Source organism: Neovison vison, chromosome 10 (assembly GCF_020171115.1).
Source record: "Neovison vison isolate M4711 chromosome 10, ASM_NN_V1, whole genome shotgun sequence".
In the NCBI taxonomy this organism is placed as follows: Eukaryota; Metazoa; Chordata; class Mammalia; order Carnivora; family Mustelidae; genus Neogale; species Neogale vison.
In genome coordinates this window covers 47652956-47677400 of record NC_058100.1, presented here as the reverse complement: position 1 = coordinate 47677400, position 24445 = coordinate 47652956, and the positions used below count along the sequence as shown (strand labels likewise).

General features: G+C 35.1%; 1 protein-coding gene across 1 annotated transcript in view; it reads right to left on the bottom strand.

The window, feature by feature from the left end:
- The window catches only part of XPR1 (xenotropic and polytropic retrovirus receptor 1), a 242107-nt gene that overhangs the window by 15174 nt on the left and 202488 nt on the right, over positions 1 to 24445 (bottom strand). The gene's annotated exons all lie outside the window — the stretch shown is intronic.

Here is a 24445-nt window from a genome sequence, read left to right as displayed (position 1 = left end):
CATTTACCAAATACATAAAATTTGTACAAATGTGTATTTGGAGTTTTGGAGGCTCCATAAAAATGAATATATAAAAACCCAAATAACTGCAATGAAGTTTTGAGTATTACAAAAGATGTCATTTTAATTTTTGCCATCAGGTGGCAGATTAGGGTCAAAGATGAAAAAAAAAAATTATGAAATACCACTAATAAGAAATGTGCTACATTTGCTTCAAGAAATTCTTGGATTGTTTTTACTTTAAAACATTTCCTTTGTACTTAGATCCTGTCTATACTTATTGTGAAGGCAGTCAGATACTTTTAATTCCAGATTAGATGCCAGAAAGCAACAGAATGATTATCCTTAAGGACATATATGAAAGCAAATTTCTCTCAAATCACAAAGCAAAGCATAGTATTTTTGCTTTTTTTACAGCTTGTTTATAGATATAAATGCTGGGAACACTATAAAGTATACTAAATCAGAATAATAAAAATAATTTGTATATGTAGTTATATAATTTAGTATTTTTTACTCTTAAGTCCTTCATATAGTCTCTAGTGAAATTCTTCTTTAGTAAGCTTGAGTCATCATTTTTGTGTTCCCTGTTATTGTGCAGGATATAGGTATTAACGTGGTCCTCAATTAACAAGAAAAAGGTTTGAAACATCCAATTCAAAAAAGTTTAAATTTTTGTTAGTTTCCCAAAGGTATAGAAAATAAAGGATATATCAGGCCTTATCCACATACTTCCTATTAAAATAAGTTAAAGTCCTTCCTATTAAAACAAGTGTTTATTAATCATTTTTAGGTATTAAAAGTGTTAAGTACCATATGATTCAAAGGCACCCTTTAGAAATGTATAATATAGTTAAGTGGAAATAGCCATTTGTTACTGATGATAAATTTGAGCTCAAAATGAAGTATAAACAAATCACTATGAGAACATCAAGAAGAATGGGACTGTTTCCAACAGTAGGAAATAAAAGGAAGTAGCATCTGAGTTACTTGTAGAAGGATGAATAAACAGTGTTGCAGAAGTCAGGCAGATGAGGCAAGGACATTCAAAGCTGAAGGAAGATAATGAAAAGGAAGGTGGTTGGGAAAGTACAAGGTGTGTCTAAGGAGCTGCAAACAATCTAAATCTAGTGTGGGTGCCATATGGAGGATATAAGAGAATGGGTGTGATTTAAAATGAGTCTGGAAAGGACATTTTGGGTCTGACTATGGAATGACTCTTGGTACTCAGGATCCTATCTGTATTTTAGAAAAAATAATTAAGCTGGCAGGTTGCTTGCATCAGAATTACTTAGCTGATTAAAAAAAAAATACGGGTATGTTATAGTTTCTAGTATTAATCAGTTCATACAAACTCTTCAGAACTGTTATATTTTCAGAACTAAGCTGACGGTTAAACACAATTATTAAAATTTAAATTATATAAACTTACAATTAAACAAAGGTAATAAAAACTCAAAATTAATTATTTTACTGCATTTTACTACAAATTAATTTACTAAATTTTGCTATTACCCTTTTAAGGTTATGTATGTTCTTTGGTATCTGTATGATAGAACTATTATGTAATGCTGTGCTACTGTACATCTTTTCCCAACATTCAATATTACCTTAGTAACTTATAGAAGTATTTACACCATGGAAGTCAACAGACACTGTAGATCAGTATCTCCTAGCCCTCCTCCTACCTAAGAGCTGGTTTGTTAAACATGTTAGCCCATCACTGTTCAGCTTCTTCTGGAAAGTCAGCGGTTGGACATAGAAACCAGTATTTTTTCAGTGGTCCACAAGTGATGTGATACAAGTGAACAGTCAAGTTTAGATATAAACACATTTTCAGGTTTGAACTATTTTCATAAAAACTTCTTCACCAAAAGTAAGTTGGGTTGAGTATTTATTTATACTGTAACACTGTATCACATAAATAATAAGTTCAAAAGTCCTAACAAAACAGTTACTATCTGGTTTAGTTGGATGTGTTATGATGTTTACGTCATTCTGTAGATAGACACTGTCTAGCTGAGTAGTATTAGTCAATAATTAGTATCATAATTGCATTAAAAAATCTTAGAACTTATCTACTAAGGGTTGCAAAGAAAATTACCAAGCAAATGTAGCACCTTAATATAAAATTCAGTGTTCTCATATTTTCAAAGCAAGATCAACACAAAGAGGTAAAGAAAGTAACTTAACTATAAATTATATTTGCAATTCTTTTTTAAAAAAGTGAATGCTTACTATGAGCCAGGCATTTCATATATATTCTCTCATAGTTTTCACAACAACAAACCATTATTTTGTTTACTAGTAAAAGTAATGAAATTAGACTAATAGATACATTCAGCAAAAGGTTAAAAAATGAGTATTTCTCAAGTAAGTATAGGTAACATCAAGTGTTATTACTGAAAGCTGATATCCTTTTCTAATTATTAAAGAAATCATCAAGTTCAAATTATTATTAAAAGGAGATTGTGGAGGGTGGAGTTCAAAAGAAAGAATTAACCAGGAAACAAAAATCAATATGCTTGTTTTCTTTAATGTGTTCTAGATTTTAATACAAGTTCTATTCTTAGAGTAGAATTCTTAAAATGGTACAGTGAGTCAACTGCCTCCCTCCTTTCTAAGCTCATATTATTTCCATGAAATTTCTATGAAACACATACAGGTCTTCACTGACTTCAAAAAGCAAGTATTTCAACAGAATATTTTGGAATAAATAGTGCTTTATCTTACTTTTTCAAATAATGATTAGTGTATACCCAGTCTACATGTGTTACATTTTGGTCTCTTTTTAATTATTACCCTTACTTGATCTTTCCCATCTCCCAAATGAGGAGAGCTTCTCCCCGAAATCATCTGCCTTTATTGGTATTCAGGGGATGTACTGGAAAGATATTATCACTTTAGGCAAGCAATTACATCTAATTCTCTCTTGGCTACCTCTGGTAGCCCACTTTAGTGATGTTCAGAATCAGAGAAAATCAAGTCATTGCTATTCTACCCTAAGCTTCTATTACACACCTGTCATGTTAGAAGCATAATTCATAAAAGAAGTATTTATGGTAATGGTATCTGCTGAATGTAAAACAAATAGAAATAAGCTTCTTAAAGTTTTGTACCCATGGTTACCATAGAAGGGATAAAGCAAAATAATGTATTAGGAAAAGTGCTAAGAGAGAAACCAGAAAAATTACATATGAAGATCATCTATAACCACATTTTGGGGAAGATATTTTTAAAATGAAAATAGTGGCATTGTATAAAGAGAAAGTGAATGGTTCCCTTTTCAAACAAAACCTTTCTACTCTGATAACAGTTTACTAGTTTCTAATCTGAAATTAAATTAAAAAAATAAAATAGACTAGACACGGTTTTCAAAGCCCAAACCTATACAGGTAAGCTAAGTTATGAATGAGTGTGTTATCTAGCAAATCTTAGTTCTATTCCCATGACCTAAAAAGCATCAAAACACTGAATAACAAGATTAATATGGTTATCCAAAAATGGATATACATATTCCCCTGATCTTTAGTGTGTTTTAGTTAAAATGTGAGGTCACATGTATTATATGTCCTCAGGTGATTATCATATTTATCCTAAGAACAGGCAAGAAAGACATTATTATTCCCATTTTATAGTTAAGAAAGCTTAAGTTCAGGGCGCCTGGGTGGCTCAGTTGGTTAAGCAACTGCCTTCGGCTCAGGTCATGATCCCGGAGTCCCAGGATCGAGTCCCACATCGGGCTCCCAGCTCCATGGGGAGTCTGCTTCTGACATTCTCCCTCTGACCTTCTCCCCTCTCATGCTCTCTCTCTCAAATAAATAAATAATAAAAAAATATTTAAAAAAAAAAAAAGAAAGCTTAAGTTCAGAGAGACAGTAAGTGAAAAGATAACTGGATTTGAAGTAGGAAGATCTGGGTCTGAATCCAGACTCTGCCTCTTTCCAACTTCGTAATTATAGAAAATTCATAATTTAAAAAGATTGAGACAAAAATAGAAATCATTAGGCCTAAGGATAAATGAAGAAATTAGAAATGGGAATCTTTATCCAACGAACTTTCTTGTACTAGACAGCTTTATTTTTCTATATCCGTCTCAATTCTAAAATGAAAAGACAGTCCACAAAACTATGAAGAAACATTAAAAAATATTTCTAAGGTATGTGAAAAACAATTTAAATACTATACATATATTACTTCATATGATATATAAAATTTATGTTTATAGAAAAAGACAGAGGTACCTACGCCTGATGAAGGAAGTTAAGATTATTAAAGGGACTCACTTAAAACTTAAGGTATTTCTGTATTATTTGAATCTTATTTTTATAGTGATATATACACATCCATGTTTTACTTGTATAATTAAAAGGAAAAAGTAGGCTAAAGAAAATAGTTGGTATTAGGGTAGTGATATTTTCCCAGGACCCTGTGATCATGACTTGAGCCAAAGGCAGATGCTTAACTAACTGAGCCATCTAGGCAGCCCTGCTATATTGTTTTCATAATAAGAAAATACTACACAGGAATTCACTTATTCATGCAACAGGTATTTACTGTCTATTATAAGCTGCATTGTTTACCATATGGTTATAATATTTAAGATTAACTCAAAAGAAAAATTTTATTTCTATATTCCACAAATATGGTGAATGCATATTCACATACAACTTATACAGTTGTATAAGTACAACTGTAGAACTGTGCATTACAGAGGGATCAATAAACCAGGCTTTCAGGAGGGATAACAGCCAGGAAAGACTTCCTGAAGGAGGTACTACTTAAGCTGAGTCTTGAGCCACGTTGAACAGTGTAGAAGCCATCCACCCATCCAATGAATAAGTACCTACTATAGGTCAGATGTTCTAGGTACTAAGCACAAGGCAGTAAATCTTATTTACTAATGAGCAACTTTCCTGTCCCTGTGAAGCTTACTACTTAGTAGGGGCAGACAATGATCAGATATACCAATAAACAAGGTAATTTTACACAGTGAAAAGTGACATGAAGAAAAAAGAACATGGTAATAGGGCTGAGACTGGTAGAATTCCTTTAGATAATGTTCAGACAGAGAAGACCTGTAAGTTGATACCTGAGTGATGAGAAGGAGCCAATCACAAGAAAAACTGGAGTAAGAGTTCCATATGTGATTTTAATTACGGTTTCTAGTAACCATATTTTAAAAGGTAAAGAGTGGGGGACCTGGATGGCTCAGTCAGTTAAGTGTCTGCCTTTGGCTCATGTCCTGGGATCAAGTCCTGAATAGGGATCCCTGCTCAGTGGGGAGTCTGCTTCTCTCTTTCCCTCTACCCCTCCCCTCTGCTCGTGTTCTCTCTCTTTCAAATAAATAAAATCTTAAAAAAAAAAAAGTAAAGAGAAACATGTAAAATTCTTCTTCTTTTTTTTTTAAAGAGTGAGAGAGAGCATACACAAGTGGTGGGGGGGGCAGAAGAGGGAGAGAGAGAATCCTAAGCAGGCTCCACATCCAGCATGGAGCCCAATGTGGGGCTCAATCGCACGACCCTGATACCATGATCTGAGCTGAAATCGATTCAAATGCTTAAGCAAGAAGCCCCTAAAGTTAACACTATATTTTATTTAAACTATATACCTAAAGTGTTATTTTAATAATATAAAATTATTGAGAGCTTTTACATTCTTTTTCTTTTAAGTCTTCAAAATCCATTTTGTATTTTGCAGTCCATCTCAGTTTTGCCTAGGTACATTTCAAGTGCTCAGTAGTTATATGTACCTAGTAGCTCCTAGTAACTATATTACTAAGTATTGCAGTGCTCGGAGAGCAGAAGAGTTGGAGGGATAAAGACTATAAGTGGTGTACTAATAAATAAGGAGGCTGTTGTAGTAGCCTGGTGAGAAATGATGAGGACTAAAATTGGGTAGAAGTACAAGGTATAGGGAGGTCAGGTAAAAAAAAAAAAAAAAAAAAAGGAACTACTACTGGCAGGAATTGGTGAATTTTGAGGTGAGATAAAGGGTAGAGTCAAGGACACTCATAGTTTAACCTGGGTGACTGGGCAGCAAAGGGCCATGAACCAGTAAGAAAGAAAACAACATGGGCCTGAAGAAGGGTAAGGGAGAAAAAAAGAGTTAATTTTGAACATGCTGGCTTTAGGGTCCTATGAGACACTGAGATGGAAAATGTTCAGGAAACAAACAGAAACAGAAATAAGAACCTAAGATACAGATTTGGGAGTCACATATATATAAGACAGTGGTTGAACCCATTTTGGAACCACCAAAATAATATAAGTACCTTCTATGAAAAGGGTAAGTCAATCAGAAATAGAAGTTGTCCATTTACACTGCATTTGACTAAATTTGGTTGTATTTATCCTGTTTCTTTACACCAAAGATCCAAAGAAATGAGAGCTCTTTCAAACATTACAGTTTCTCCTTATCTCTTTCAAAATATAAATTCTAATGTTTCTATATTTTAAAATATAGATTCTGTATTTTATATTCCTTCAAAATATAAATTCTAATGTTTCTATATTTCAAGGTCTTAAAATATATTTACATGATTATACAAAGTTATTGTGGCTGTAGGAATAGAGACAGTGAGGACAGGCAGACTACTGTTTTGAGATGTAAGAATGAGAAAAGAAAAGAGAGTAAGAGTATTCTAGATGGCTTAACAAAATAAGGGAAGTCTTTTTAGGGTCAGAGACTCTTGAGCATGTACATAGGCTGCAGGAAAGGAGCTAGTAATGATGAAGAGATTGAAGACTTGGAAAAGAAAAAGAATGACTGCCTGCGCGAGATCCTGAAAGAGACAGAAAGAAATTGAGGTCAGGGCCCTTAGGTAACACAGTTACCCAAGACTGGGAAAAAGTATGTAGTGAGCGATGGGTTTGGATTAAGTAAGTACATCAGTAGAAGGTGGGTGTAGGGAAATGACTCCTGATAGGCTCAACTTTCTTGTTAGTAGGAGACATGGTGGTCTATAAATGTAAAGAGTGTAAAAACTGAATTGAAGGCTTTAGAAAAGCAGTAAGAGTTATCATGAACCCCCCCTTTTTTCCAAAGTTAACATTTCTGAGATGAATAAATTTAATAATAAAAGCAAAGAACAGGGGCACCTGGGTGGCTCAGTGGGTTAAAACCTCTGCCTTCGGCTTAGGTCATGATTCTCAGGGTCCCAGGATCGAGCCCTGCATCGGGCTCTCTGCTCCTCAGGGAGCATGCTTCCCCGCCTCTCTCTGCCTGCCTCTCTGCCTACTTCTGATCTCTGTCTGTCAAATAAATAAATAAAATCTTAAAAAAAAAAGTTAAAAAAAAAAGCAAAGAACAAAACACCTGTAAGTTTAGAAAAGGCAATCTCCCCCTTCCTATGGTATTCTTTTCATAAAACATCTTGTTTGTGCTTATATTTTCATTATTACATATACATCTCTTTTCTCTTTCCTGTAAGGCTATCCTATCTAGCATTTAAAAAGGAATTTTACTTTACACTGGAGTGAATTGTGTGTGTGTGTACCAAATTGTCTTTTCCATTAAACTATAATGTCTTTTAGGAAAGGTATCATGACAGCATTTTTCTAGGACCTATGCACTATACTCTATGTGATAAGAACAATCAATATCTGCTAAATTAAACTGAGGGCAATGCCTGTGTTTTACTTTTTAATTTTCTACACAATACCTTACCTTCCTACAGATTTGGGGAAGGTAACATGATTTCTGGGCATACTTAATATACAGTGAATCCCTGAAAACTTGTAAGAAGCTGAATATAAGGGCACCTGGATGGCTCAGTCCATTAAGCATCTGACTCAATTTTGGCCCAGGTAATGATCTCGGGGTTGTGGGATTAAGCCGGCGTTGGGCTCTATGCTAGGTGTGGAACCCGCTTAGGATTCTCTCTGTCCTTTTCCCTCTACCCACCCCCAAAAAAGAAAAAAAAAGCTGACTATGAAAAAGTTAAATAACAGACATACACACTTATGAGGAATTTGTTTCATAAGAGCTAAAAATAAACTCCTTACATCTTCCTTGTCCTTTAGATACAATCTTTTTTTTTTTTCCTTTAAGATTTATTTATTTATTTTGAGAGAGAAAGAGCATGGTAAGCAAGGAGAGGGGTAGAGCTACAAGAAAACTCAGAAAAATAATTCAGTGATCTCAGGAAGAAAATTAATGAACAGGAGTATTTTACAGAAGAGACTGAAAATCTAAAAAAAAGTACTGAACAAATTCTGGATCTGAAGAGTTCAATGAATGAAATGAACAATTCATTGGGAATATAACAGATCATATGGGACAAGATAATTAGCAAGCTTGACAACAGAAATATAGAAATAATTCAGGTAGAAGAGGAAAGAAAAATTTTTTAAAAATGAAGAAACTGTAAGACAGTTATCTGAATCCATTGGAAAAGCTACCATTAGGGGGAAAAAAAAAGCTACTATTAGAATAATGGGAATCCCAGAAGGAGAAAAGAGGGAGAAGGGAACAGAGAATACATTTAAAAAATAATAGCTGGGGGCGCCTGGGTGGCTCAGTGGGTTAAGCTGCTGCCTTCGGCTCAGGTCATGATCTCAGGGTCCTGGGATCGAGTCCCGCATCCGGCTCTCTGCTCAGCAGGGAGCCTGCTTCCCTCTCTCTCTCTGCCTGCCTCTCCATCTACTTTTGATTTCTCTCTGTCAAATAAATAAATAAAATCTTAAAAAAAATAGCTGTTAGTAATAAAAAAGTGACATAATATTCTTCATTTAAAGAATAAAGGAGAAAAATCTCAATACCAATGGATGCAAAAAAGCAGTTGATAAAACTCATTGATAGTCTGTGAATAAAAATCTCCTTTCAAAGGGAAGAATAGAAGGGAACATCATTATTCTGATAAGGGTACCAAAAAAATCTCCAGTAAATTTTATACTTACTGGTAAACTATTAAAGATTTTCCCCTTGAGATTTGTAAATGAAACAAGGATGCGAATAATTCTATTTTTTAAGCAACATTTTACTGGAAGTCATACTTGGTGCAATAAATAAGAAAAATAAAATATCTGAAGAGAGGACATAAAATGGACTTTGCTGGCAATGTGCTTGTATATATAGAAAATGTAAAATCTATACATTATCTATCAGAATTGATACATGAATTTATCAAGGTTACTGAATAGATCACTATCCAAAACCAATTTTACTTCTATATTCCAGCAATCAATCAATAAAATAAAATTTTGAAAAGATGAGAAAAATAAAAATAAAAAACAAAAATAATAGTTGAGAAACTCCCAAACCCAGAGAATGAATTGGATATTCAGGTCCTTGAAGCTAATACAATATTTATCATCCCAACACTAAAAGACCTTCTCCAAGACTATTACATTACAACTGTTAAAAGTCTATGGACACTGGGGAAGAGATGTGCTATGGTGAGTGCTGTGAAGTATGTAAACCTGGCGATTCACAGACCTGTACCCCTGGGGCTAATAATACATTATATGTTAATAAAAAATAATAAAAAAAAACAGTCAAAAGTCAATGATAAAGAATTTTGAAGATTGCCAGAGAGAAAAAGACAGTAGCTACAAAGTTATCTCCACTTGTTTATCAGATTTCCCAGCAGAAACTATGGGCAAAGAGATCATGGAATGACATATTCAAAATAAATGAAATATAAAATTGCCATCCAGGAACACTACTCTGACAAAATTATCCTTCAGATACGAAGCAGAAATACAGCCTCTCTTGGATAAATAAAAGCTGATGTTGTTCACCACTAGACCTGCCTTACAAGAAATTTTGAAAGGAACTCTTGAAGCTGAAACAGAAGTACACAAAATTAATTAAGATGACAGTCATACAATACTGTAGCTCTTTTTTTTTTTAAACTTTTTTAAAAAAAGATTTTATTCATTTGACAGAAAGAGATCACAAGTAGGCAGAGAAGCAGGCAGAGAGAGGAGGAAGCAGGCTCCCTTCTGAGCAGAGAGCCTGATGCGGGCCTCGACCCCAGGACCCTGGATCACGACCTGAGCCGAAGGTAGAGGCTTTAACCCACTGAGCCACCCAGGTGCCCCAACTCTTTTTTAGAACAGTATATTAAGCTCTTAACTATAGCACAAAAATTAAAAGAACATTAAAAATAAATATAGCCACTATAATTTCAAAATCACAGCATAAGAAGAGTTAACATGTGATATTAAAAATATCAAAGGGGAAGAGTAAAAGGTTGAAAACTTTAAAGGTAAATGAAGATAAATTGCTATCCCCAGAGAAAGGATTATTTTATCTATGAGACGTTATATGCATACCTCAAAGCAAAATTTTAGAGCAGAAACAGGAAACAAACAAAAGGAGTGGATTGAGCAAATCACCTTGGATAACTAACTTATAAAGGTAGACACAAACAGGGAAAAAGAAACAATGGAGAAACAAAATAACCAGAAGGCAAAGATAAAATGGCAGAGGAAATCCTGACATATTAAGGAAGAAATAGACAACATCACAATAATTGTTGCGAACTTCAATACATGGCTATCCGCAATGAACAAATTGGCTTAACTGGAATTAAACCACACTTTAGAATAATGGACTTAATAGACATATACAGAACATGCAACCAAGAGCAAAATATACATTCTTCTCAAGTACATATAGAATATGCCCCAGGACAAACCATGATAGGCAATAAAACAAATCATAGTAAAAAAAATTTTTTTTCCCAAATTATATAAAATTTAAGAAGACTGAAATCATGCTAATTTTCTTCTCTGACCTCAATGGTATGAAACTAGAAATCAACAAGAGGTTAGTGAGAAGATCTACAAGTATGTAGAAACTAAGTAACACACTTTAAACACCATTGGGTCAAAAAACAAATCAAAAGGGAAATAAAAAATTATCTTAAAACAAATGAAAATGAAAACAACTTATCAAATATTGCAGGATAAAGCAAAAAGCAGTTTGGGGAGGAGAATTTATAATATGCATAAATTAAGAAATTAGAAAAAACTCAAATAAACAATCTGAAAGTAACACCTAAGGAACCAGAAAAAGAAGAGCAAATTAAGCCCAAAGTTAGTTCAAAGAAAGAGAATAGTAAGAGCAGAAATAAATGAAATAAAGACCAGAAAAATAATAGAAAGGATCAATAAAACTAAAACCTATCTTTTAAAAAAATAAAATTTATAAGGCTTTAGGTACACTAAGAAAAAAAGAGAAGACTTAGATAAATTAGAGATGAAAGAGGAGACATTACAACAGGTACTACAAAAAAAAGAATTGTAAGAGACTTCTATGAACAATTTTATGCCAATAAATTATATAACCCAGAAGAAATGGACATATGTCTAGAAACCTATAACTTGCCAAGACTGAATCAGGAAGAAATAGAAAATGTGACTAGACTAATAGCAGATAAACAGATTGAATGAGTAATCAAAAAATTCCCAACACAGACAACTATTTCCAGGATAAGACAGTTTCACTGGAGAATTCTACCAAACATTCAAAGAAGAATTAACACGAATGCTCCTCAAACTTCCAATATAGCCAGGAGGAGGAAATACTTCCACACTCATGAAGTGAGTTCACACTCTATGAAGCCAGCATTAATTTGATACCAGAAATAGATAAGGGCACCACAAGAAAACTATAGACCAATGTTCTTGACGAATAATAGATATAAAAATCCTCAACAAAATATTAGCAAACTGAATTCACAAACACATTAAAAGGATTATACATCATGACTAAGTGGGATTAATCCCTGCGATGTAATAAGGATGGCTCAATATATATAAATCATTAATGTAATATACAAATCAATAAATGAAAGATAAAAATCACATGATCATCTCAACAGATGCAGAAAAAGCAAAATAACATCTTTAATGACAAGAAACTCTTCTTTAAAAAAAGATTTTATTTATTTATTTGTCAGAGAGAGAGGTGGGGAGCACACACAGCATGGGAAGAAGCAGGCAGAGGGAGAAGCAGACTCCCTGCTGAGCAAGGAGCCCGGTATGGGACTCTATCCCAGGACCCTGGGATCATGACCTGAGCCGAAGGCAGACATTTAACTGACTGAGCCACCCAGGAGTCCCTTATGACAAAAACTCTTAACAGACTGGGTATGGCAGGTTACATACTTCAACGTGTAATGGCCATATACAACAAACCTACAGCTATCAATGGAGAAAAACTGAAAGTGTGTCCCCTAAAATCAGGAACAAGGCAAAGATGCCCACTCAAACCACTTCTGTTCAATATAGTACTCTAAGTCTTAGCTAGAGCAATTAGAAAGACAAAGAAATAAAAGGCATCCAAATCAGAAAGGAAGAAGTCATTATTTGCTGACTGATACGTACAAAATCCCAAAGAATCAGTCAAAAAAGTGTTGGAATTTATTATAAATTTCAGTAAAGTAGTGAGATACAAAATCAATATAAAAAATCAGTTGCATTCTTTGACACTAATGATAAAGAATGTGAAAAGAGGGGCGCCTGGGTGGCTCAGTGGGTTGAACCGCTGCCTTCGGCTCAGGTCATGATCTCAGGGTCCTGGGATCGAGTCCTGCATCGGGCTCTCTGCTCAGCGGGGAGCCTGCTTCCCTCTCTCTCTCTGCCTGCCTCTCCATCTACTTGTGATTTCTCTCTGTCAAATAAATAAATAAATAAATCTTTAAAAAAAAAAAAAAAAAAAAGAATGTGAAAAGAAATAAGGAAAACCAACCCATCTACAATAGAGTTAAAACAATAAAATACTTATAAATAAATTTAACCAATGAAGTGACAATATACAATTACATCATGCTATAATTATGTAATGTGATAAATAATGCTACATCAGCAATCATATGCCAATACATATCAAAGTATATACCTTAAACCTGCAAAATGTCATACATCAAATTTATTCCATAAAAAAATCAAAGTTAAAAAAAAAAAGACTAATGAGGGACAGATATATAGATCAACAGAACAGAACAGAGAGCTCAGGAACAGACTCACAGAAATATGCCCAACTGATTTTTGACAAAGGCACACAAGCAATTTAATATAGGAAAGATATCCCTTTGAGCAAAAGGTGCTGGGGCAATTATGAAGAGACATTCATAGGCAAAAATATGAACCTCAATCTGTCACATACCTTATATAAAAATTTACCCAAAATGGATCATGAATTTTAATATAAGACATAAAACTCTTAGGAAAAGAAAAACACAGAAAACCTACAGGATTTAAGGCTGAGCAAAGAGTTCTTGGACTTAAAACTGAAGGCATGATCCATAAAAGGAAAAAACCAATAAACTTAACTTTAAATTTACAAGTTTAATTTTTAAATTTAATTTTACCTTAAAAACTTTTGATTTGTATAAATGAAAAGACTGTATAAATGAAAAGACAAGCTGCAGACTGGGAGAAAAATATCTGCAAATATTATCCAGTGACTTGTACTCAAAATATACAAAGAACACTTGAAATTCAACAATTATAAAACAAACAACCCAGTTAAAAAATGGTTGTGGGATCTGAACAAATACCTTACCAAAGAAGATACACAGATGGCAAATAAGTATCTGAAAAGATGCTCAAGATCATACTGTCATTAGAAAATTACGAAGTAGAACAGCAATGAGATACCGCTATGCACCTAATAAGAGTGGCTAACACCCCCCCCCCCAACTGACTACCAAATGTTGAGAAGGATGTGGAAAAACAAGAATTCTCATTCACTGCTGGTCGGAATGTAATATGGTCCAGCCAGTTTGGGAGACAGTTTGGCAGTTTCTTACAAAGCTAAATTTAGTCTTACCATAACTGTACTCCTACATCAAGATGAAAAGTTATGACCAAACAAAACCAGCATGCTTACAGAAGATTTATTCATAACTACGAAAAACTGGAAGCTACTAAGATTCTCCTCAGGAGGTAAATGGATGAACAAAAGTGGTACATTCATACAATGGAACATTATTTAGCAATAAAAAGAAATGTGCTATCAAAACATGAAAAGAAACCTAAAGAACCTTAAAGGCCTATTGCTAAGTGAAAGGAATCAGTCTGAAAAGGGTACACATATACAAGAAACAGTGCAGAGGATCGTAGGTGATGGGAGGGAAAAGAGAATGGAAAGAAATCAGAGAAGGAGGAAAACCATGAGAGAGTCTTAACTATAGGAAACAAACTGAGGGTTGCTGGAAGGGAGGTAGATGGGGGGAGGGGGTAACTGGGTGAAGGACATTAAGGAGAGCACGTGATGTGATGAGGACTGGGTGTTATATGCAACTGGTGAATTACTGGACTCTCCATTCTGGAAAAGGCACATCTATAGAAATAGTAAGATCAGTAGTTGCTCAGGGGGAGTAAAGAGGAAAGAGAGCGATGAACAGGTGAAGCATAGGAAATGTTTAGGATAATGGAACTATCCCATATGAAACTGTTATGGTGGATATGTGGTATTATGCATTTGTCAAAACCCACAGAACTCTAAAACACAAACAAATGAATCTTAATGTAAGCTACAGAATATTTTCAGTAATAATTTATCAATACTGGCTCATTAATTGTAAGAAATATGCCACACTAATGCAAGAAGTTAATAAAAGGGGTAGCTTTAAGAGTGAGGTGAGATGGGTAGGGCAGGTATAGGGAACTCTAGGTACTATCTGCTCCATTACTCAACAAATCTAAAACCATACTAAAATCTCAAGTCCATTAATCACTAAAAATAAGAAAAAAGAAAAGCTGGAGACTGGGAGATAATACTTATAAACATTATCCAACAAAGTGCTTGTATCTAAAATATATTTTAAAAAACAATAATTCAATAAAGAACCAGACAATCCAATTCAAAAATGGGCAAAAGACATGAAAAGACATTTTACTGAAGAGGATATACAGAAGGCAAATAAGCACATGAAAAGATGTTCAACAGAATTAAAACCAGTTAGATATTCACTACATAAATATCAGAATGGCTAAAATTTAAAAAGTGACATCATCAAAGCTGGCAAGGAGAAACCAGACCACTCATACACTGCTGGTAAGAATGGAAAATGGTACAACCACTGAAAATAGTTTGGCAGGGCGCCTGGGTGGCTCAGTGGGTTAAAGCCTCTGCTTTCAGCTTGGGTCATGATCCCAGGGTCCTGGGATTGAGCCCCGCATTAGGCTCTCTGCTTGGGAGGAAGCCTGCTTCCTCCTCTTTCTCTGCCTGCCTCCCAGCCTACTTGTGATCTCTGTCTGAATTAAAAAAAAAAAAAAAAAAAAACCCACAAAAAAACAAAAAATAAAAAAACTAAACATGCAGGTACCACACCAACCAGCAATTGCACTCTTGGGGATTTATGGCAGAGCTATGATAATTTATATCCATCAAAAATCTGTATATGAGGGGTGTCTGGGTGGCTCAGTGGGTTAAAGCCTCTGCCTTTGGCTCAGGTCATGATTCCAGGGTCCTGGGATCAAGCCCCACATCGGGCTCCTTGCTCACGGGGGAGCCTGCTTCCCCCTCTTTCTGCCTGCCTCTCTGCCTACTTGTGATCTCTGTCTGTCAAATAAATAAATAAAATCTTAAAAAAAAATCTGTATATGAATGTTTATAGCAGCTATCTTCATAACAGTCTGAATTTGGAAACAACACAAATGTCATTCAGTGGGTGAATGGTTAAACTAAAGTACCTCCATTCATACCATGGAATACTACTTAGCAATAAAAAGGCACAAATTTGGGGCGCCTGGGTGGCTCAGTGGGTTAAGCTGCTGCCTTCGGCTCAGGTCATGATCTCAGGGTCCTGGGATCGAGTGCTGTATCAGGCTTTCTGCTCAGCGGGGAGCCTGCTTCCCTCTCTATCTCTCTCCCTGCCTCTCCATCTACTTGTGATTTCTCTCTGTCAAATAAATAAATAAAATCTTCTAAAAAAAAAAAAGGCACAAATTTAATTCATTCAACAACCTGAATGAATCTCCAGAGAATTATGCTAAATGAAAAAAGCAGACCTCAAAAGGTTACAGGACTATATGATCCCATTTATGTAACATTCTTGAAATGACAAAATTATTAAACGGAGAAGATATTAATGATTGTCAGAGGCTAGGGAGAAAGTGGGGGCAGGAGGGAAGACAGTGGGATATACAAAGGTAACATGAGGGATCCTTATGGTGATGGAAACCTTCTATACTAGACTGTACCATGTCAATATCCTGGCTGTGATACTGTACTATATTTGTGTAATATGTTATCATTAGAGAACCTGTGTGAAGGGTATACAGGACCCCCATTATTTCTAACAACTGCCAATCCATAATTATCTCAAAATTAAAAGTTTAATTAAAAAAATAAAAATTGGCTGTTCCTCAAAACCCTGAGTTAATTACTCCCTCTTCTGAACCACCTCAGTACTTTACACAAGACTAGTAAATACAGAATTACTACACTTTTAATGTTCTATTTTATTGTTCTCCCTTATTAAACTGGGAGCTCCAAGAGAAAAAAAAGGAGAATGTTTTAAAGGCAAGATATATTGTGTTCATCTACACCTTTCTAGCACCAAACACAGACTAACACTCTCTAGGGGTTTTGTAAGTGTTGAATAAAATAGATATGACAGAAGAAGGCAATTCAATTACTAAATTGTATTTATATTCAATTTACTATTTGTAAATTATTTTTTAATGATTTTGTTTATTTAGTTGGGAGAAAGAGAGAGAACAAGCACAAGCAGGGCGAGCAGCAGAGGGACAGGGGGAAGCAGGGTCCCTGACAAGGAGTGAGCCCAATGCATGGCTTGATCCTAGGACCCTGGGATCATGATCTGAGCTGAAGGCAGATGCTTACCCAACTGAGCCACATAGGCACCCCTGTAAAATTCTTATTTATTGGCTCATCAATAATAAAATGATTTCTTCAGTAATTATTAAAGATTGCTTGCTGCCTTTCCCAAATCCTTTAGTAATTCCACCAAATAATGATAATTCTGGAGTGGATAAAATTATTTGCTTCATGGAATATTACTCAGCCATCAAAAAGAATGAAATTGTGCCATTTGCAATGCCCTTGGTGGAACCAGAAGGTATTATGCTAAGAAAAATAAGTCAGTCAGAGAAAGACAAATACCATGATTTTTCTCAGATGTGGAACTTAAGAAACAAAACAGACAAACATAGGGGAATGGAAGGAAAAATAAAATATGAAAGCAGAAAAGGAGGCAAACTCTTACAAGAGACTCAACTATAGGAAACAAACTGAAGGTTGCTGGAAGGGAGGTGGGGATGGATAAGGTAAATGGCCGACAGACATTAAGGAGGGCTCTTGGAGTCATGAGCACTGGGTGTTGTATGCAACTGATGAATCACTAAATTCCACCTCTCTTAAACTAATAATACAGTAAATATTAATTAAATCAAATTTAAAAATAACTTTAATTATGTGTTTCTGCCTTTTCTCCTGCAAAGAGACATGATTTAACTAAATGGAATCTATCTATCTACCATAATCACTTCACAAAGAAAAGAAGGATTCTGTAAATTTTTGACAATATCTCAGGTGCTTGTTTTCTGAAGCTGTAAGAAAGCTTCAGGTAGTACATTCACATGGGCAGGAACTTTTTTCTTTTTTTCTGTTTTTTTTTTTTCTTTCTTTCTTTTTTTTTTTTTTTAAGATTTTATTTATTTATTTGACAGATAACAAGTAGGCAGAGAGGCAGGCAGAGAGAGCGGGAAGCAGGCTCACCGCTGAGCAAAGAGCCCGACGTGGGGCTTGATTCCAGGACCCTGGGATCATGACCCAAGCCAAAGGCAGAGACTTAACCCCATCCAGGCGCCCAGGAACTTTTTTCTTAATTGAACTGAAAAAAAAAATTAAGTCGTAAACACAAGCTAAAATTACAGTCAATTAAAAATAGAAATAAAAGTCTCACATCCGTCTCCTGGGCGGAATAGGGAAACCAAGTTCCTGTCCCTAACAAAACCCCGCTGGCCTGGCAGGCCACAGGGGTCTCCATCAACCCCATGGAGTTCAACCCGGACTTTCTGGCATGATGGTTCTTGAGCTCCATATATTTCTTTTTCTTATTAAAGGTTCAAAGCCTAAATAAATAAGTAAATAAATAAATGCATATATACATAAATGGAAATAAGATTGGGGAAGATTTCAGCAGCCATAATAGATGTGTACAGTAATTAGAGCTGGATAAAAAATAAATATAGATCACAAAAATGAACCTAGAAATGTAAAAAATAGTAATATATATTCCACATTATGGTTAATTAACAGATCTAAAAAAACATGAGGATATATATAATAGGAGGCATGCATGGAGAGGGAATGCCAAAATCTTTTCCATCATTTTTCACACAAGTTGCCAACATTCTATACTAGTTTAACATACCAGATCTAAAAATGCCATCTGAAACAATTCTTAGTCTCAGCATAAAACAGTCCAAGACTGTAATGCCTTTTTATAGAAATTTTCATTTGATACCTTTTCTTTCAAATTAGGAGTATAGCCTGTATTATTTCAAACTTACCAGTATTACTGAAACATCTATTCAAATATTTAATTCAGGAACTATCTCATCAATTGGAGTCATCAATACACTTTGAGATTTAAAGATAAAAAGTTTAAGTAGTCTCTAATGACTTGAAGCAGAATAAAAGCTGATGGGGAAAACAAAATCTTTTTGTCAGTAAAGAACCCTTGGTACTTTTTTCTTGAGTGTTGTTTGTTGTTGAAACTTCCGTTATACTAACAAGTTTAGTCTGTCTCTGCCCTGCATTCTTTTTTCTCCTTAAGGAATTTCTCTTAGAACCTTCTTATGAAGTAGGGACTGTTATCATCAGGCACACGTTCAAGGTGCTATAATGTAAAGCCCATGCTCTCATTCAGTATGTTCTATGCTTCCCTACCATTCATTGCTTGGCTGTCTAAGATCTTACAAGTAGTACAGTAGAAGGAAGCAGTACTAAAACTTAGTAGTTTACATATTTGTGTAACACCATATCCATTTGAAATCTCTATTCTTTATATTTCAATGTTTACTTAAGTGTGTTCAGTAGAAGCATCATGAGACACACAATAAAAAGGCAAACTTTGGGGTCATCACCCTAATCCTACTGAATTAGACTGAAAGTGGGCCCAAGAATTAAGTATTTTTAAATAATAATTCATGGTGATTCATATACGTACCAAAGCTTGAGAATCAGAGCATTACATTTTGCTGCCTTGTTGGAAATAAAACTTTTCAGAGTGTAAAAAGGAATGGATCCAGAGACTAAGAATTCTGGTTTTGCTACTTACTGCCATGTGACCTGTGGCAGGCAAAATAACCTTTTCCTGACTTATTTATAAATCAATCAATCCATCTGATTCAGATTCAGATTCAAAACAAAATCACGAGTGCCAAGAAGCTACATAGTGGCAAATACCTCTATTAGAATAAAATAAAAGAAGCAAAAAAAAAAAAAAAAGACCACATTAAGAAATATGGTCAAGTCCAACACCCTTTTAATTTTTAAATGAAAATAATGGTTTTCCTGTTTATAAAAAATTGCACATTTACCATAAAAATTTCCTAAAAAGGCAAATAAAATGAGATCACTTAACATATTTAAAAATATTGATATATTTTTATTCATGCTTTAAACATTTTTAATAGGGGCGTCTGGGTGGCTCAGTGGGTTAAGCCTCTGCCTTCAGCTCAGGTCGTGATCTCTGGGTCCTGGGATTGAGCCCCGCATAGAGTTCTCTGCTCAGTGGGAGCCTGCTTTCCCTCTCTCTGCCTACTTGTGATATGTGTTTGTCAAATAAATAAATAAATAAAATCTTTAAAAAAATTTTTAAAAATATTTTTCACTTTTTTACGTAAGGGTAATGGTCTGATAAATGTTAAATGTAAATAATAGTGATGATGGCAGATACCCTATGTTAGTCCAGATTTTAATGAGAAGGTCTCTAATATTTCACCTTTGCTCATGATAGGTATGTGTGTATGTGTGTATAAAAAATATAGTACTCACTGTATTTAGGATGTAACCTTACATATACATGTATCTTTTTAAATTAGTCAATGTGTCTGGCATTTACTGAGATGATCACATGGCTTCTCCTCCAGCGTAAGTGATATGGTATATTATCCCTAAAATATCTTAGTCATAGTGTATTATTCTTTTAACATTCTGGTGGGTTCTAGCTCCTAATGTTATTAGGAATTTTTCTGGTATATTCATATGTAAGACTGGGTTACAGTTTTACTGAGGAGTATCTTTCTCTGAATTATGCTTTTATTAAAAAAAATATTTTATTTATTTGACACAGAGAGAGAGTGAGCACAAGTAGGGGGAGCAGCAGGCAGAGGGAGAGGGAGGAGCAGGTTCCCTGCTAAGCAGAGAGCCCATGCAGGGATGTGGGACTTGATCCCAGGAGTCTGGGATCATGACTTGAGCCAAAGGCAGACCCTAATTTTTGATTAGGGTTGCTAATTTACAATTTCATAAAAATGAACTGTCCATTTTATTCAGATACTACTCATAATTATTTTTAATTCTTCCAGGTCTGCAGTTAAAACCCTTTTCCTAATATTTTGCAGGAGAGTTTTTTCACACTTTATTATAGATCATGGAAAGGATACCAATAGTAACTACTTACCATCAGTTATAGTATACTTACACAATTTAATTCTCATAATAAATTTATGAGGTAGGAATTATCTCAATTTTACTAACCTCCAACTCAAAGAAGTGGAGTCACTTTCTCAGGGTAACATAATTAATAAGTGGCTAAGTTAACCTAGTCTTACTGTATCTAGCTCCAAACCCATGTCTCTCTCAGACAAAATAGCGCCTTTCACTAAGATGGTGCTTTTGAAATCCTTACTGGCAGAGGACTTCATGAAATTGAGCAGAGATGAATGTCTCTCTCAAGGAGGTTTACTTTCTCCACTTTCTCCAACAGATGGTTTAAGGAAAGATTTAAAAAAACTGATTTTAAGTATCTGTTGAAATCATTTTTTTTTTCCAGTTCTTGAGGAAGGAAATATACTTAGTCATACAGATCTTCCTCGATTTAGGATGGGGTTATACCCCAATAAACCTATGGTAAGAAAACATGATGAGTTGAGAATGAATTCAATATACCTTAATCTAATGTGCTCAGAACACTTGTATTAGCCTACAGTTAGGCAAAATCATCTAACACAAAGCCTGTTTTTTAATACAGTGCTGGATATGTCATGTAAGTGAACACTACACTGAAAGTGACAAACAGAATGATTCTAAGTGTGTTGGTCAATTACCCATGTGATTGCGTGGCTGACTGGGAGTTGTGGCTGCTGCTACTGCCCAGCATCACGAGTGTATCTTACTGCATATCGCTAGCCTACGAAAAGATCAAAATTTAGAACATGAAGTATGGTTTCTACTGAATGAGTACTGGTTTCACATCATCAAAAAGTTGAAAAATCATTAGGTTGAACCTTGGTAAGTCAGGGACTGTTTGTGTATTCATAACTGAGAAGGAAGAGGAAGATTATACAACAGACCCTAGACTTTCAGTTCATCTTTCCTCAGGAATTCAGTCTTTTCCACACCAGCTGTGAAATTGGGTAGTCTTTAGTATTCTACTTTGTTTGGTGGATGTTCATTTCCTTTAAGGAGAGTAGGGATAAAATAGGTGCAAGCAGTACAATTCTGCCTTTAAAGAAAATTATGCCTGAGGTTATTATTCTGAAGCAACTAAAAAATATTTATAGGCAGCTCTGAGAATCCCACATGACCAGAAACAAAGAAATGCAACACATCCATGTAATATTTAAACAGTAGGTAGATGCTTTATTTTCCATGCTATTAAGTAGCAGCACTATTTTTTTTAATATGTGAAGAAAATACTGCTTTTAATGTAAGAAAAATTCCTTAAAAAATTTCCATGAAAACCTTATTCAAAGCACCAATGAAACCAAGTATAAGCTCACGAGGCTATCTTTTCATATTTTGCTCACTACATTCTAAGAAGCATGCTGACAACATTCCTTGTTTATTAGCCATATATATTAAGAAAATGGTGAGTGAGCTTCAACAAATACCTAATTACTTCAGGTATTGCTTAAGAAGTGAATTTTAAGACCTGAACAAAGAATACAATTCTAAGTAAATTATTCATGTCAAATTCTTTTCCCGTAAATCCAAATAACATTAATATGTTAGTGCCTGTTTCCCTCTAATTCAAGAATGACTTTCAATTTTTGAGGAAATTATTTACGTATTTGGGCTGACTCCACATTGCTCCTACTAATAAAAGCCTGTGACTGTTAATGTGAAATAGCCAGTGCCTGGCAACGTCTTTGGCTTTCCATGAGTGTGGTCATTAGGACCAAAGGATCAGAAAATGAGTGTACCCTCTTAAAAGAATTGTTGGAATTATTCTACCACAATGTACCTTTATGCTTTCTCAAACATAAATTTATTTGGCACATGTAGGAATAGCACACTGCTCTATCTGATCTTTCTGCCCTTGTCTACCACGAGTTTAACATTTAACATTTAATCTTTGGGAAGAGCTCAGAGCATTCTATAAACTTAGAAGGCAGTATGGTAGAATAAAAAATCCTCACAAGACCTGGGTATGAATCCTATCTTTGCCACGTAACAGCTACTTGGTTTTGGAGCTACACTGTTTGTATTCAGATTCATAACCTAGCTTCTTCCACTTTATAAGTGTATGACTTTGGCAAGTAACTTAACCTCTCTGTTTTCAATGCCCTCCTCTGTAAAACGATGATCAAGTGCTCACCTCTGATCAAGACTCTCTCCTTAACCTACCTCTAGTGCTCTCTAGGCCCCAAACTTGGTGTCTATTCTTGTCAAGCCTACCTACATCACCCAGTTGTAGCAAGAATCTTAGTCAGTTTTGAGAGGAAACCTTGCCCTCAATATCTGATCACCCAATATATCAGATTCTTTATCCTCCACCCTTCATCTAATCATTCTGGTCTTCCCTTAGCACGAATCCCGTCAAGTTAGTTTAACCAGAATCCTCCCTCACCCCTGATGTTTCCTTTTAGTAATTTTTCATCCACTGACCCCTACCTTTCTCCTTGGTTATAAATCCTTATTTGTTTGTTCCTACACTCATAATCGAGCCTAGTTCTCTAATGAGATCTCTTTTCTTCTATCCTCAATAGTTCCTGAATAAAATGTTTGCACTCTTAAATACTGTTCACCTCTGATGCTAATACCACATAAGGCTGCTGTGAAGATAAAAAGAGTCAATGCATGTTAAGTGCTTAAAAGAGTGTTTGACCCATAGAAATATTCAATAAACATTAGCTTCTAATAATATGATTATTTTTCATCTACTCTTTTTTTTTTTTTAAGATTTTATTTATTTTATTTGACAGACAGAGATCACAGGTAGCCAGAGAGGCAGGCAGAGAGAGAGGGGGAGGCAGGCTCCCTGCTGGGCAGAGAGCCTGATTCGGGGCTTGATCCCAGGACCCTGGGATTATGACCTGAGCTGAAGGCAGTAGCTTTAACCCACTGAGCCACCCAGGCGCCCCTCTTCATCTACTCTTTGTAGGTGCTTTGCATTACCTTTGACAAGCCACAATATAATATTCCATGTGCCATATTATTTTCCTACTGCTGGACACTTATTAGATTCAGTTTACTATATAATATTGTAAATGTAAGTTCATTTCTACCCACATCTCTTTATTACTCTGTCAGGAAAAAATTACAGAAAGGGTGTTACTAGGTCAAAAGGTATGAATGATTTTAAGACTATTGGTAGAATCACCAAATTGCTTACCCATTTATACTCTATGAACAGAATTGAGTGTTCATCTCTATATTCTTGCTAGCAATAAGCATCATCATTTGATTAAATATTTCACCTTGCATTTCTTTTGCTATCAGTGAAGTAGAACACTTTCCATTTATTTATTAGCCATGTTTAATTACTCTTAGAACTATTTATGTCCTTTTCTAATTAAAACATATCAGTTAAATTGATTTGTGTTGTGGTGGATTGATTAGATTACAGTTTAAAGATATTCACCACCTCCCCATCCCCCTCCCAATACCCCTCTCTCATGTCTTACCCCACTGATGTTGTGTTTAATAATTTGCTTTGGCTTCAGAATGAGCCTTTGGGCCTGAAGATATGACTTGCTGATTCAGCCAGTAGGAGGTTAGCAGATACGAAGCAAGCAGAGGCTTACAATGTTTATGTAATACGAATTGTTTCTGCTAGTACCACGTGAGGAGTTTTCCTTGGGGGTAACTACTGCCTCTTTAGTTGGGACCCCAAGTTGAAACACATAGGACAGACCCAAACCAAACCTGCAGGGAAGAGCCAAAAGCCCAGCAGGAACAGTGGCCTAAAACAGAGATGTCCAGCTGAGTCCAGCCTAGTTCCATCCATTCCCAGCTGACCCACAGATGCATAATTGAGAATAAATTACTGCTGTTTTAAGTTACT